The sequence below is a fragment of the Schistocerca gregaria genome, chromosome 1 (assembly GCF_023897955.1).
Source record: "Schistocerca gregaria isolate iqSchGreg1 chromosome 1, iqSchGreg1.2, whole genome shotgun sequence".
NCBI classification, from domain to species: Eukaryota; Metazoa; Arthropoda; class Insecta; order Orthoptera; family Acrididae; genus Schistocerca; species Schistocerca gregaria.
In genome coordinates, this window is record NC_064920.1 from 61,333,694 (window position 1) to 61,351,066 (window position 17,373).

Below are 17,373 nucleotides of genomic sequence, written 5' to 3' on the forward strand. Positions count from 1 at the left end.
CTGCTAGAAATCCTTGGGTACCAGGAGAAATATTGAATTTAATTGATGAAAGGAGAAAATATAAAAATGCAGTAAATGAAGCAGGCAAAAAGGAATACAAACGTCTCAAAAATGAGATCGACAGGAAGTGCAAAATGACTAAACAGGGATGGCTAGAGGACAAATGTAAGGATGTAGAGGCTTATCTCACTAGGGGTAAGATAGATACTGCCTACAGGAAAATTAAAGAGACCTTTGGAGAGAAGAGAACCACGTGTATGAATATCAAGAGCTCAGATGGCAACCCAGTTCTAAGCAAAGAAGGGAAGGCAGAAAGGTGGAAGGAGTATATAGAAGGTTTATACAAGGGTGATGTACTTGAGGACAATATTATGGAAATGGAAGAGGATGTAGATGAAGACGAAATGGGTGATACGATACTGCGTGAAGAGTTTGACAGAGCACTGAAAGACCTGAGTCGAAACAAGGCCCCCAGAGTAGACAACATTCCATTAGAACTACTGACGGCCTTGGGAGAGCCAGTCATGACAAAGCTCTACCAGCTGGTGAGCCAGATGTATGAGACAGGCGAAATACCCTCAGACTTCAAGAAGAATATAATAATTCCAATCCCAAAGAAAGCAGGTGCTGACAGATGTGAAAATTACCGAACTATCAGTTTAATAAGTCACAGCTGCAAAATACTAACGCGAATTATTTACAGACGAATGGAAAAACTGGTAGATGCGGACCTCAGGGAGGATCAGTTTGGATTCCGTCGAAATGTTGGAACACGTGTGGCAATACTGACCTTACGTCTTATCTTAGAAGAAAGATTAAGAAAAGGCAAACCTACGTTTCTAGCATTTGTAGACTTAGAGAAAGCTTTTGACAATGTTGACTGGAATACTCTTTTTCAAATTCTAAAGGTGGCAGGGGTAAAATACAGGGAGCGAAAGGCTATTTACAATTTGTACAGAAACCAGATAAGAGTCGAGGGGCATGAAAGGGAAGCAGTGGTTGGGAAAGGAGTGAGACAGGGTTGTAGCCTCTCCCCGATGTTATTCAATCTGTATATCGAGCAAGCAGTAAAGGAAACAAAAGAAAAATTTGGAGTAGGTATTAAAATTCATGGAGACGAAGTAAAAACTTTGAGGTTCGCCGATGACATTGTAATTCTGTCAGAGACGGCAAAGGACTTGGAAGAGCAGTTGAACGGAATGGAAAGTGTCTTGAAAGGAGGATATATGATGAACATCAACAAAAGCAAAACCAGGATAATGGAATGTAGTCAAATTAAATCGGGTGATGCTGAGGGAATTAGATTAGGAAATGAGACACTTAAAGTAGTAAAGGAGTTTTGCTATTTAGGAAGTAAAATAACTGATGATGGTCGAAGTAGAGAGGATATAAAATGTAGACTGGCAATGGCAAGGAAAGCGTTTCTGAAGAAGAGAAATTTGTTAACATCGAATATAGGTTTAAGTGTCAGGAAGTCATTTCTGAAAATATTTGTTTGGAGTGTAGCCATGTATGGAAGTGAAACATGGACGATAACTAGTTTGGACAAGAAGAGAATAGAAGCTTTCGAAATGTGGTGCTACAGAAGAATACTGAAGATAAGGTGGATAGATCACGTAACTAATGAGGAGGTATTGAATAGGATTGGGGAGAAGAGAAGTTTGTGGCACAACTTGACTAGAAGAAGGGATCGGTTGGTAGGACATGTTTTGAGTCATCAAGGGATCACAAATTTAGCATTGGAGGGCAGTGTGGAGGGTAAAAATCGTAGAGGGAGACCGAGAGATGAGTACACTAAGCAGACTCAGAAGGATGCAGGTTGCAGTAGGTACTGGGAGATGAAGAAGCTTGCACAGGATAGAGTAGCATGGAGAGCTGCATCAAACCAGTCTCAGGACTGAAGACCACAACAACAACAACTTAATGTGACTCAAAAGCCGAACAAGTTACATGCCGACGTTGTTTTAGATGTGCAAGTGTCAGTCAAAACTCGCGGTGACGGCACTCTGCCGACCATTTCGCTAGTTAACACCGGTCTTGTTGTGTGTGTTTCAAGCTCAAGAGCATCTACAAGCAGAATATGGTCAACAGCAACATTCAGACGGTTTCGTACTGCTCAATTGCTACATTAAAACGGTATGTTTCTTTTTCAGAACTGGAAAAAAACCGAGCGTGACAGCATTCTAACCTGTAATCTTCACATCCGAAGTCCGACGCCTTATCCATTCCAGATGTGCACGTGCCAGTCAAAACTCGCAGTGACGGCACTCTGCCGACCATTTCGCTAGTTAACACCGGTGTTGTTGTTGTGTTTCAAGCTCAAGATGATCTCCAAGCAGAAAATGGTCAACAGCAACATTCAGACGGTTTTGTACTGCTCAATTGCTACATTAAAACGGTACGCTTCTTTTTCAGAACTGGAAAAAAACCGAGCGTGACAGCATTCGAACCTGTAAACTTCAGATCCGAAGTCCGACGCCTTATCCAATAGGCCACACGGTCACTTACGACCAAGTATAACTTGTATACGACTCATCTCGCATTGCTCACACCCCTGAGGAATTGTGTTTTCGTTCTACACAGCCGCTGCCCCTTGCTCTTTCCCACCCATTCGTTACATTCAACCTCTTACGAGACCGACCAAATATAGACTAGGAAACAAGACCACACACTTTGAGCATTCGTAATCGAAGGCAGGGCGTCCATCGCCGCATTTGCTACCATGGCCATTTGCTACTTCTGCAGAAGCGGCGGCGGCGACGACGACGACGACGACGACGACGACGACGACGACGACCGCGAGAGGCTCTGAGATATGTGAGAAATTCATCTATAAAATGTAATTACGACTGCCTCGTCCCACCTTATGCTGTACCGCTTTGGCAAATGCTTTATCTGCGCCAATTGCCTTAATCACATCTGAGAGCAATTCTTAATAAAACGCTTGTCGCTAATTGTTCGTCATCACAGATACTGTTTGCTATACGGCCCCGACGCGCAACTGATTTCCAAAATTCGTCTTCCTCCTCTGGGGATGAGAACTCACGCCTTCTGGTTTACTAGACCAGTGCTCTACCACTGAGCTAAAGAGGCGCGTCCTAGCAGTACTCTTGCCTACTTCGTCCTTACGGTCGTCTGGATCATCAGACTTGAGCTGACAACACTTTATATTACCGACTAATATTTGCAGCTATGGTGACCCATTCCTGCTTGGCTACACATCTGACACGTAACCGATGTGCTCTCCAAACAACAACACTTGCATTTCAGAACATGTCTTTCACACATGTCTACAAAATCACCTTCACCTTCAAATACAGTTTTCTTGCGACTGACAGAGAAGTAGGCAAAGTTTAAAGTTGCTATTTCCATTACATCACGTTAATCAGAAAAACGGTAATTTATATCTGCAGTGGAACGAAATTCGTTCTGCCCAGCGTGGGGCTAGAACCCACGACCCTGGGATTAAGAGTCTCATGCTCTACCGACTGAGCTAGCCGGCTGCCTCGGTGAATACCTGCCGGGTAGCACGTCACACAGTACTCGTTTGGGTTGGGTGGTCCCATACAGAATCTCGCCATGCTGCCTAATGTTTTCCTAACGTCACATTCGTCACGTACTTCACTTTTATTTCATAATCATTTCTGAGAGGTAAAGGAATTGCATGACAACCTGCAGAGCTAGTGGCGTCAAAATTAACACACATACTTGATGTGACACAAAAGCCGAACGAGTTTCTTTCCGACGTTGTTTTATATGTTCAAGTGCTAGTCAAAACATGCAGTGACGGCACTCTGCCGACCATTTCGCTAGTTAACACCGGTCTTGTTGTGTGTGTTTGAAGCTCAAGAGCATCTCCAAGCAGAAAATGGTCAACAGCAACATTCAGACGGTTTCGTACTGCTCAATTGCTACATTAAAACGGTATTTTTCTTTTTCAGAACTAGAAAAAAACCGAGCGTGACAGCATTCGAACCTGTAATCTTCCGATCCGAAGTCCGACACCTTTTCCAATAGGCCACACGGTCACTGACGACCAAGTTAAACTTGTATACGACTCATCTCGCAACACTCACACCCCTGAGGAATTGTGTTTTCGTTCTACACAGCCGCTGCCCCTTGCTCTTTCCCACCCATTCGTTACATTCAACCTCTTACGAGACCGACGAAATATAGACTGGGAAACAAGACCACACACTTTGAGCATTCGGAATCGAAGGCAGGGCGTCCCTCGCCGCATTTGCTACGATGGCCATTTGCTACTTCTGCAGAAGCGGCGGCGACGACGACGACGACGACGACGACGACGACGACGACGACGACGACGACGACCGCGAGAGGCTCTGAGATATGTGAGAAATTCATCTATAAAATGTTATTCGGACTGCCTCGTCCCACCTTATGCTGTACCGCTTTTTCAAATGCTTTATCTGCGCCATTCGCCTTAATCACATCTGAGAGTAATTCTTAATAAAACGCTTGTCGCTAATTGTTCGTCATCACAGATACTGTTTGCTATACGGCCCCGACGCGCAACTGATTTCCAAAATTCGTCTTCCTCCTCTGAGGATGAGAACTCACGACCTCTGGTTTACTAGACCAGTGCTCTACCACTGAGCTAAAGAGGCGCGGCCTAGCGGTACTCTTGCGTACTTCGTCCTGACGGTCGTCTGGATCATCAGACTTGAGCTGACATCACTTTATATTACCGACCAATATTTGCAGCTATGGCGACCCATTACTGCTTGGCTACACATCTGACACGTAACCGATGTCCTCTCGAAACAAGAACACTTGCTTTTCAGAACATGTCTTTCACACATATCTACAAAATCACCTTTACCTTCAAATACAGTTTTCTTGCGACTGACAGAGACGTAGGCAAAGTTTAAAGTTGCTATTTCCATTACATCACGTTAATCAGAAAAACGGTAATTTACATCTGCAGCGGAACAAAATTCCGTTCCGCCTAGCGTGGGGCTAGAACCCATGACCCTGGGATTAAGAGTCTCATGCTCTACCGACGGAGCTAGCCCACTGCCTCGGTGAATACCTGCCAGGTAGCACGTCACACAGTACTCGCTTGGGTTGGGTGGTCCCATACAGAATCTCTCCATGCTGCCTAATGTTTTCCTAACGTCACACTCGTCACGTACTTCAGTTTTATTTCATAATCATTTCTGAGAGGTAAAGGAATTGCATGACAACCTGCAGAGCTAGTGGCGTCAAAATTAACACACATACTTGATGTGACTCAAAAGCCGAACGAGTTTCTTTCCGACGTTGTTTTAGATGTGCAAGTGCCAGTCAAAACTCGCAGTGACGGCACTCTGCCGACCATTTCGCTAGTTAACACCGGTGTTGTTGTGTGTGTTTCAAGCTCAAGAGCATCTCCAAGCAGCAAATGGTCAACAGCAACATTCAGACGGTTTCGAACTGCTCAATTGCTACATTAAAAAGGTACGCTTCTTTTTCAGAACTGGAAAAAAAAACGCGCATGACAGCATTCGAACCTGTACACTTCAGATCCGAGGTCCGACGCCTTATGCAATAGGCCACACGGTCACTTACGAACAAGTATAACTTGTATACGACTCATCTCGCAACGCTCACACCCCTGAGGAATTGTGTTTTCGTTCTACAAACCCGCTGCCCCTTGCTCTTTCCCATCCATTCGTTACATTCAACCTCTTACGAGACCGACCAAATATAGACTGGGAAACAAGACCACACACTTTGAGCATTCGGAATCGAAGGCAGGGCGTCCATCGCCGCATTTGCTACGATGGCCATTTGCTACTTATGCAGAAGCGGCGGCGGCGGCGGCGGCGGCGGCGACAGCGACGACGACGACGACGACCGCGAGAGGCTCTGAGATATGTGAGAAAATCATCTATAAAATGTAATTCCGACTGCCTCGTCCCACCTTATGCTGTACCGCTTTGGCAAATGCTTTATCTGCGCCATTCGCCTTAATAACATCTGAGGTTAATTCTTAATAAAACGCTTGTCGCTAATTGTTCGTCATCACAGATACTGTTTGCTATACGGCCCCGACGCGCAACTGATTTCCAAAATTCGTCTTCCTCCTCTGAGGATGAGAACTCACGACCTCTGGTTTACTAGACCAGTGTTCTACCACTGAGCTAAAGAGGCGCTGCCCAGCGGTACACTTGCGTACTTCGTCCTTACGGTCGTCTGGATCATCAGACTTGAGCTGACAACACTTTATATTACCGACTAATATTTGCAGCTATGGCGACCCATTACTGCTTGGCTAAGCATCTGACACGTAACCGATGTGCTCTCCCAACAACAACACTTGCATTTCAGAACATGTCTTTCACACATGTCTACAAAATCACCTTCACCTTGAAATTCAGTTTTCTTGCAACTGACAGAGACGTAGGCAAAGTTTAAAGTTGCTATTTCCATTACATCACGTTAATCAGAAAAACGGTAGTTTACAACTGCAGCGGAACAAAATTCGTTCCGCCCAGCGTGGGGCTAGAACCCACGGCCATGGGATTAAGAGTCTCATGCTCTACCGACGGAGCTTGCCGTCTGCCTCGGTGAATACCTGCCGGGTAGCACGTCACACAGTACTCGCTTGGGTTGGGTGGTCCCATACAGAATCTCTCCATGCTGCCTAATGTTTTCCTAACGTCACACTCGTCATGTACTTCAGTTTTATTTCATAATCATTTCTGAGAGGTAAAGGAATTGCATGACAACCTGCAGAGCTAGTGGCGTCAAAATTAACACACATACTTGATGTGACTCAAAAGCCGAACGAGTTTCTTTCCGACGTTGTTTTAGATGTGCAAGTGCCAGTCAAAACTCGCAGTGACGGCACTCTGCCGACCATTTCGCTAGTTAACACCGGTGTTGTTGTGTGTGTTTCAAGCTCAAGAGCATCTCCAAGCAGCAAATGGTCAACAGCAACATTCAGACGGTTTCGAACTGGTCAATTGCTACATTAAAAAGGTACGCTTCTTTTTCAGAACTGGAAAAAAACCGCGCATGACAGCATTCGAACCTGTACACTTCAGATCCTAAGTCCGACGCCTTATGCAATAGGCCAGACGGTCACTTACGAACAAGTATAACTTGTATACGACTCATCTCGCAACGCTCACACCCCTGAGGAATTGTGTTTTCGTTCTACACAGCCGCTGCCCCTTGCTCTTTCCCACCCATTCGTTACATTCAACCTCTTACGAGACCGACCAAATATAGACTGGGAAACAAGACCACACACTTTGAGCATTCGGAATCGAAGGCAGGGCGTCCATCGCCGCATTTGCTACGATGGCCATTTGCTACTTATGCAGAAGCGGCGGCGACGACGACGACGACGACGACGACGACGACCGTGAGAGGCTCTGAGATATGTGAGAAATTCATCTATAAAATGTAATTCCGACTGCCTCGTCCCACCTTATGCTGTACCGCTTTGGCAAATGCTTTATCTGCGCCATTCGCCTTAATCACATCTGAGAGTAATTCTTAATAAAACGCTTGTCGCTAATTGTTCGTCATCACAGATACCGTTTGGTATACGGCCCCGACGCGCAACTGATTTCCAAAATTCGTCTTCCTCCTCTGAGGATGAGAACTCACGACCTCTGGTTTACTAGACCAGTGCTCTACCACTTCTTTTTTTTTTTTTTTTTTTTTTTTTTGAAGAAATATCATTATCCCACGAAGGTTAAAATTCCCATGATTATCAACTAGCTATTACAAGCTGAGCAAATGAATTTCCTTTAAAATTTGTTTAAAACATAGGGAGGATCTGACTCAGTGGGCATGCTCTGGAGCCTCTTTGCTCCTGAGATTAGAAAAACAGTCCTCTGGGCCGTATTTGAACCAGCGACCTATGGATAACTGTGAATCCTCCACTACAGTCCACCGCTCTACCAACTTTTTTTTTCTTTTTTCTTTTTTTTTGTTTTTTTTTTATTTTTTTATTTTTTTATTTTTTTTTCTTTCAAATTTACTGTGACAGTTAGGGAAATGAAATGATGTTTGGCTTCTTCGCCATGTGAGGCTTCTCCTCCGTAGAACTGAAAATTGAAAAATTAAGGCTTCTTGGGAATTAATAAATTGTCACTTGCTTCATACTGAATAAAATTAAACAAAAATAGAAAGATTGTAACTGAGGAACACGTGCAAGAAGCTTCCACTGCATTGTGTGCATCGAAACCACCTTCCGATATTACCGAGATCCTGGAAAATCATCATAGATGAAAGTAGTTGCTGGAGATATGGGGTTCATCCAGCAGTAAGTGTGAAGCCGCAGTGCCGTTTCGGGGTTCTGTCCGAGGCCTTCACGGCTACCGTAGCGGCCCTGGGGCACACGAAGTCCCCACCGTACTTCACCCTCAACAGCGATCCCCTACTTTGGCCTGTGACTATATTTTTCGTAGACGAGGGCTATTAAGATGTTTATCCAATCCCTTGTCTCTGAAACAGAATGTGTAACATGTTACCAAAAGTTTTTTGTGGTCCCTGCGCGTACATATCTGATAATATTTTGCTCGTTCGTATAATTCGTATTCTAAAACACGGTCATTGCCGTGTTCAGATATAACGTAATGTACATAATTGCCAAACAACCACAACACAGCATTGGTTTTCTGGACAGGGAAGGAAACACCATCGGGGAAGAGTAATTTTTCAACATTGATCTCAGTACTAACAGTTCTGGTTATAAAGGCTACCCGCCGTTGGAGTCCCCTCCATATTTCGGCGTATCCGCCACAGAGAAAGCGGTGGATCAATGTGTCAACTGCGTCACATCGGGTGCACACAATCGTGTCACTAAGACCAATGGAGTGCAACTTTTCGTTAGTGGAAACTACGTTATTAACAACTCGGTACCAGGTTGCCTGAATGTCGGAAGACAGTTCACGATTACTAATATTTTTCCAAATTCTTTTCCAGTCTTTGTCGGGATATCTGCACTCCATTTTGTTGACATGTTCTTGCGTTGTTAAGAGTTCCATTAATTTCCTGCAATTCCTTGATTGTGGATTCGTGACAATACTGTCCATGTAGCTAATCTCTAAAAAGAACTGGCGAATATATTTCAATTTATAATTAATTCCGCCTATATTTATGGGTGGACGTAAGTTTTCTGGCTGTAGGAGTCGATACAGCCTGGCTGTAATACTATGTGGATGTTTTTCTATAATTTGTAGGGTCCTCTTTATATATAACGCCGTAGTCTTCCGCCATATATCTGTTAAACCTAGGCCACCTTCAGCGGAAGGTAACGTAACTGTACCGACTGCTACTCTAAAAATATTCCCTGTCCATATAAATCGGCAAATGATACTCATTATACGTTTGGCAATGGGTTTCGAAACTGGCAATATTTGACCTATATATATAGCTTTTGATAAAATGGACCAATTAATTATTCTGATTCGTTGTTTAATGTTCAGATGTCTGGTCTGATTGAGTATTGTGGCTCCTCTGATTGTATCCAGTACTTTCTTCCAATTGTAGGTCATGGTCTGAAGCGGACAACGGTAAAAGGTGACACCCAGAGCGGTGTGACGATCGACGGAGCGTGCCCATTCCAAACGGACATCTTGAAGACCTTTAAGATTTAAAAACGAACTCTTCACCTCGTTAACCCTAGCGCCTGTAGCTTCACAAAAGATCTGAATATTCGTAGTTAATTTCTCTAAATCTTCGTTACTACGAATAACCACTCCAACGTCATCAGCATATGCATTGGTGACGTTGTTAACGCCAGATATCGTGATGCCCTCAAGATCGACATCGAGTCTCCTTAGTAAAGGCTCCAGTGCAACAACATACAGGAGCATTGACAAAGGACTTCCCTGCGGGACGCCGTTGCGAATTTCAATGGGTGGAGTGAAATGCCCATTTACAGACACTTGTGTTTGGATGCCTTCAACAATGTTAATTAAAACTTGCACAAAATGTTGACTAAAACCCACATAGGTCAACGTTCTGAACAAAAATAAGTGGTTGACCCTGTCAAAAGCCTTTGAGAAGTCGATAAAGGCAAGGCCTCCTGGTGAGGATGACGTTGCAAAAATTGCAGAGACATCCCTATATTCACAAACAGTTTTAAAAATATTCCGCCCCGAGAGACAGGTTTGGTGGTCACCTATGATCTTCTCCATTAGAGGTCTCAGTCTTTCCTTCAGTACACGTGCAATTATTTTATAATCCGAGTTCATCAAACATATTGGTCTCAATTGATTGAGATCTTTAACTGCCGCGTTCCTTCCCTTTGGTATTAGCACAGTTACGCTTTCTTTGAACTCGCGTGGAACAGTAACACCTTGCAACACTTCATTTATCACTTCTGTGAATTGATTACCGATGAGAGGCCAAAATTTACAATAAAACTCTACAGGCAAGCCATCAGGCCCTGGGGACTTACGGGTAGGCGAATATTTAAGTATATCAAACACCTCCTCACATGTGATCGCAGTGGTAAGGAACACATTGTCCTCGTCATTGATAACGTTGTCGATACCTGTAGTTCGTAGCAAATCGTTCGCACAGTCTAGATTATACCGGGTATCAGTATATAACGTACGATAAAATCCATAAACTGCATTTAAAATGTCAGAGTGTTCCGTCAGCACCCGGTTATCGCCCACTCTAAGACAAGCAATAAACGCTCGTCTTCTATTTCTTTCATGTTCGAGTAAGTGGTACAGCGATGCGTTTTCGTCCTCCACCGTTGTCGGGACACGAGATTTAATTTTTAAACCCTCCAGCTGTTGTCGCTTGAGACTTATGAGGTGAGCCTTGATCTTCTTTATTTCAATGAAAACCTCATCAGTCATCTGCTGAGCTGATAGTTCCCTTAAGCATGTATAGTAAAATTCAACGGTATTGCGAGACCACATCGCTCGCTCCCTCCCGTAAGCTATTAGGGATGATCTCAATTTCTTTTTAGCACATGAGGTCCACCACGCAAGGCGAGAGCTGTATTTATGGCGCATACGTAGAGCAGCCTGCCATACCTCCGCTACTGTTCTTGATAGGGCACCCTCGAACAACATATGGGTATTCAGCTTCCATAAGGGGCGACCCCAATACGTTCCTTGCTTCTGAAACCGAATGCTACATTTCACTGCGAGATGGTCCGAAAAGGTAGTGGGAATTACTTCGATACCACTGATTTTATTTTCCAGGTTTGCTGTGACGTATATTCTGTCTATTCTGCTTTGCGAGCGACTACTGATGTACGTAAATTTGACTAACGTGGGGTATTTGCTTTCCCACACGTCTGTCCACTTCATGTTTGTCACCAAAGCCGCCAGTTCCCTGGAGAAGTTAAAATTTGGTCGCTGATCCTTTTTGTGAAGTACACAATTAAAGTCACCACCGATTAAAGCTTCCGCCGGATTCCCCTTAAGTAAATAGACCATATCGTTCTTAAAAAAAAATTAGCCCTATCATCTCTAGCGTTGTTACCAGAGGGGACATATACATTTAAAACAGTAGTAGTAAAAATTTTACAACTGATGCCCCTCCCATTTTCTAACAGACAGATATCCTTCACATCAATACCATCTTTGACAAGGATCGCAGTCCCACATGTGGCTTCCGGTGCAATATTTAAAATCTCTTGAAAACCTGGGACATAAAAGTTGTGGACATTAAATTCCTGTAGGAGGGCTATATCAGTATCCGACTGGTAAAGGAAATCTTTTAAAGAAGCGACTTTCGTTTCACTGCGAATCCGATTTATATTGATCGTGGTCACATTATATGTCAGTTCCGTTGGCATAGGTGCAGGTAAAAGAAATTGGCTAATGAAGTATACCCCATGCAGAGTCACGTCTGTACCATTCCATTCTGTCTGTCAGAAAGAAAAATAGACATTAAAAAAAAAAATTAAATGCCACTAGCATGTGTCAGGTCCATCTCCATTCCGTGGTCGGTGCGATCTTCTTGGGCATCGGCCCAATCAAGTCCTTTTCCTGAGACAGTTCGGTCTAAATCCATAGTAGTGCCGGTCTGCAAACCTGCGACGCCAAGCGGTGCGCGAGGTTGTTGTTGAAGATCATCTGCATCGGCACCACTCATCTCCGCTTCAGTACACTCGTTAACTCGTGCTACTGGTCATTGTTCTCGTAGTCGTTCATTATCCCTTAAATGTTTTAACTTTTCCCGCAATGCAGGAGCTAAACTCTCTGCTGCTTTGTGTGCCAATCTCCTCTTCTTGCCTTTCTTCGAAGATCTCTTCGGCGATCTAGCAGGAGATGAAGTTTGCGACCTGTCAGGAGAAGTACCGGATGATACGTCTGACGTCGCCTGTTCCTTTTTTCGGACAAAAGTCTGCGTATCGCATTCCACAACGGCAGAAGGAGGCACATCTTTTTCAATGGCTCCCACTGGTAGCAACCCAGTCTCCAATTCTACACTATCGCTCGTTGTGGTTTCCTTGACGCAAGTGTCTTCTGTGGGCGCCAACGTGAAACCAATGTCCAGATTGCTATCTTCGTTCATAGTTCCCGCAGAGTGGATGCCTGGAGCGTCCACTCCTCGGAAGCTAGTGGCAATATCCTCACGTTGGTGGGAATCCTGACGACGCAAGGAAACCTCCGTTGCGGGTATTTGGGGATCTTCGGCCGAGTCCGCGGAAGAACGAGCAACCACAGTGGGAGAGTTGGAAAAAGTTGGCGTCGGCATAGATTCGAGGGGCGCGGAGCTGATCGGCAGACCATCCGCAAATCTAGAGCTTGAAGCCGGAGTATCATCGACAACCGCCCGCGAGGCAGCAGGCTCCCCGCGCACAGGCCGCACCGACTCGCCTCGGCTGCGGAAGTCAGCAGCGGCAGCGTATAACAACTTCATATCAACAACAGGGCCGGAACTCGGCATCTCGTCACGCGGTAACTGCGGGACACGCCTCCGTGAACATTCTGCACGAATGTGTTCCGTGGAATTGCATAAAGCGCAAGTCCGCGGTTGCCCATCATAGATAATCAAAGCACGATACCCACAAATATTAAGATAAGAGGGGACATGCTTCTGTAATTCAATCTTAATTTGCCTTACGCCGTTCAAGACAGGAAACATATGAGCTTCAGACCACCTTTCTGCCACATTGGAAATAATTCTGCCATAAGGCCGAAGGGCAACATTAAGTTCTTCGGGCGGAATTTCAAAAGGGAGCTCAAACACTCTGATCGTACGAATCCCGTACCCAGCATGACTAACAGCAACGTCACTCACATTCCCATCAGAATGATTAAACTTCACGCTACCTCCGCAACGATCCACAATGGAACTACATAATTCTGGACTTTTCATCTTCAGATACACAGCATTTGTCACAAACGAGAGATAAACTCCGACAACATCATCACCGTTAATCAATACTTTTTCGATAAACCATGCTTTAATTTCAAATGCTTTAGGTCGAACGAAATTTCGATCGAAAGTAAACTTGATTGTGTCTTTCCTCAAATAATTCGACCTATTCATTCTAGAACTTCATGAATACAAGTGCAACACGAATAGCGGCTTAGCAGCACCACTAACCTCAAACGCAGCGACTCAGCCTGTGTTTACTACAGCCAGACGTCCAGCTCCGCCACACGTCCGTCCCGCTCGGCGGCTGACTCGCAACTGCCACTGAGCTAAAGAGGCGCTGCCCAGCGGTACTCTTGCGTACTTTATCTGCGCCATTCGCCTTAATCACATCTGAGAGTAATTCTTAATAAAACGCTTGTCGCTAATTGTTCGTCATCACAGATACTGTTTGGTATACGGCCCCGACGCGCAACTGATTTCCAAAATTCGTCTTCCTCCTCTGAGGATGAGAACTCACGACCTCTGGTTTACTAGACCAGTGCTCTACCACTGAGCTAAAGAGGCGCGGCCTAGCGGTACTCTTGCGTACTTCGTCCTTACGGTCGTCTGGATCATCAGACTTGAGCTGACAACACTTTATATTACCGACCAATATTTGGAGCTATGGCGACCCATTACTGCTTGGCTACCCATCTGACACGTAACCGATGTGCTCTCCATACAACAACACTTGCATTTCAGAACATGTCTTTCACACATGTCTACAAAGTCACCTTCACCTTCAAATACAGTTTTCTTGCGACTGACAGAGACGTAGGCAAAGTTTAAAGTTGCTATTTCCATTACATCACGTTAATCAGAAAAACGGTAATTTACATCTGCAGCGGAACAAAATTCGTTCCGCCCAGCGTGGGGCTAGAACCCACGACTCTGGGATTAAGAGTCTCATGCTCTACCGACTGAGCTGGCCGGCTGCCTCGGTGAATACTTGCCGGGTAGCATGTCACACAGTACTCGTTTGGGTTGGGTGGTCCCATACAGAATCTCTCCATGCTGCCTAATGTTTTCCTAACGTCACACTCGTCACGTACTTCACTTTTATTTCATAATCATTTCTCAGAGGTAAAGGAATTGCATGACAACCTGCAGAGCTAGTGGCGTCAAAATTAACACACATACTTGATGTGACTCAAAAGCCGAACGAGTTTCTTTCCGACGTTGTTTTAGATGTGCAAGTGCCAGTCAAAACTCGCAGTGACGGCACTCTGCCGACCATTTCGCTAGTTAACACCGGTGTTGTTGTGTGTGTTTCAAGCTCAAGAGCATCTCCAAGCAGCAAATGGTCAACAGCAACATTCAGACGGTTTCGAACTGCTCAATTGCTACATTAAAAAGGTACGCTTCTTTTTCAGAACTGGGAAAAAACCGCGCATGACAGCATTCGAACCTGTACACTTCAGATCCTAAGTCCGACGCCTTATCCAACAGGCCACACGGTCACTTACGACCAAGTATAACTTGTATACGACTCATCTCGCAACGCTCAGACCCCTGAGGAATTGTGTTTTCGTGCTACACAGCCGCTGCCCCTTGCTCTTTCCCACCCATTCGTTACATTCAACCTCTTACGAGACCGACCAAATATAGACTGGGAAACAAGACCACACACTTTGAGCATTCGGAATCGAAGGCAGGGCGTCCCTCGCCGCATTTGCTACGATGGCCATTTGCTACTTCTGCAGAAGCGGCGACGACGACGACGACGACGACGACGACGACGACGACGACGACGACCGCGAGAGGCTCTGAGATATGTGAGAAATTCATCTATAAAATGTAATTCCGACTGCCTCGTCCCACCTTATGCTGTACCGCTTTGGCAAATGCTTTATCTGCGCCATTCGCCTTAATCACATCTGGGAGTAATTCTTAATAAAACGCTTGTCGCTAATTGTTCGTCATCACAGATACTGTTTGCTATACGGCCCCGACGCGCAACTGATTTCCAAAATTCGTCTTCCTCCTCTGAGGATGAGAACTCACGGCCTCTGGTTTACTAGACCAGTGCTCTACCACTGAGCTAAAGAGGCGCTGCCCAGTGGTACTCTTGCGTACTTCGTCCTTACGGTCGTCTGGATCATCAGACTTGAGCTGACAACACTTTATATTACCGACTAATATTTGCAGCTATGGCGACCCATTACTGCTTGGCTACCCATCTGACACGTACCCGATGTGCTCTCCAAACAACAACACTTGCATTTCAGAACATGTCTTTCACACATGTCTACAAAATCACCTTCACCTTCAAATACAGTTTTGTTGCGACTGACAGAGACGTAGGCAAAGTTTAAAGTTGCTATTTCCATTACATCACGTTAATCAGAAAAACGGTAATTTACATCTGCAGCGGAACAAAATTCCGTTCCGCCCAGCGTGGGGCTAGAACCCACGACCCTGGGATTAAGAGTCTCATGCTCTACCGACGGAGCTAACCGGCTGCTTCCGTGAATACCTGCCGGGTAGCACGTCACACAGTACTCGCTTGGGTTGGGTGGTCCCATACAGAATCTCTCCATGCTGCCTAATGTTTTCCTAACGTCACACTCGTCACGTACTTCACTTTTATTTCATAATCATTTCTGAGAGGTAAAGGAATTGCATGACAACCTGCAGAGCTAGTGGCGTCAAAATTAACACACATACTTGATGTGACTCAAAAGCCGAACGAGTTTCTTTCCGACGTTGTTTTAGATGTGCAAGTGCCAGTCAAAACTCGCAGTGACGGCACTCTGCCGACCATTTCGCTAGTTAACACCGGTGTTGTTGTGTGTGTTTCAAGCTCAAGAGCATCTCCAAGCAGCAAATGGTCAACAGCAACATTCAGACGGTTTCGTACTGCTCAATTGCTACATTAAAACGCTATGTTTCTTTTTCAGAACTGGAAAAAAAACCGAGCGTGACAGCATTCGAACCTGTAATCTTCAGATCTGAAGTCCGACGCCTTATCCAATAGGCCACACGGTCACTGACGACCAAGTATAACTTGTATACGACTCATCTCGCAACGCTCACACCCCTGAGGAATTGTGTTTTCGTTCTACACAGCCGCTGCCCCTTGCTCTTTCCCACCCATTCGTTACATTCAACCTCTTACGAGACCGACCAGATATAGACTGAGAAACAAGACCACACATTTTCAGCATTCGGAATCGAAGGCAGGGCGTCCCTCGCCGCATTTGCTACGATGGCCATTTGCTACTTCTGCAGAAGCGGCGGCGGCGACGACAACGACGACGACAACGACGACGACGACGACGACGACCGCGAGAGGCTCTGAGATATGTGAGAAATTCATCTATAAAATGTAATTCCGACTGCCTCGTCCCACCTTATGCTGTACCGCTTTGGCAAATGCTTTATCTGCGCCATTCGCCTTAATCACATCTGAGAGTAATTCTTAATAAAACGCTTGTCGCTAATTGTTCGTCATCACAGATACTGTTTGGTATACGGCCCCGACGCGCAACTGATTTCCAAAATTCGTCTTCCTCCTCTGAGGATGAGAACTCACGACCTCTGGTTTACTAGACCAGTGCTCTACCACTGAGCTAAAGAGGCGCGGCCTAGCGGTACTCTTCCGTACTTCGTCCTTACGGTCGTCTGGATCATCAGACTTGAGCTGACAACACTTTATATTACCGACCAATATTTGGAGCTTGGCGACCCATTACTGCTTGGCTACCCATCTGACACGTAACCGATGTGCTCTCCATACAACAACACTTGCATTTCAGAACATGTCTTTCACACATGTCTACAAAATCACCTTCACCTTGAAATACAGTTTTGTTGCGACTGACAGAAACGTAGGCAAAGTTTAAAGTTGCTATTTCCATTACATCACGTTAATCAGAAAAACGGTAATTTACATCTGCAGCGGAACAAAATTCGTTCCGCCCAGCGTGGGGCTAGAACCCACGACCCTGGGATTAAGAGTCTCATGCTCTACCGACTGAGCCGGCCGGCTGCCTCGGTGAATACTTGCCGGGT

General features: G+C 45.2%; 1 non-coding gene across 1 annotated transcript; it reads right to left on the reverse strand.

Moving 5' to 3' along the window:
* Positions 1–3,430: 3,430 nt before the first annotated feature.
* Trnak-cuu (transfer RNA lysine (anticodon CUU)) lies at positions 3,431–3,503 on the reverse strand. Its single transcript has one exon. It is a non-coding gene; the product is annotated as a tRNA-Lys (tRNA).
* Positions 3,504–17,373: the final 13,870 nt, after the last annotated feature.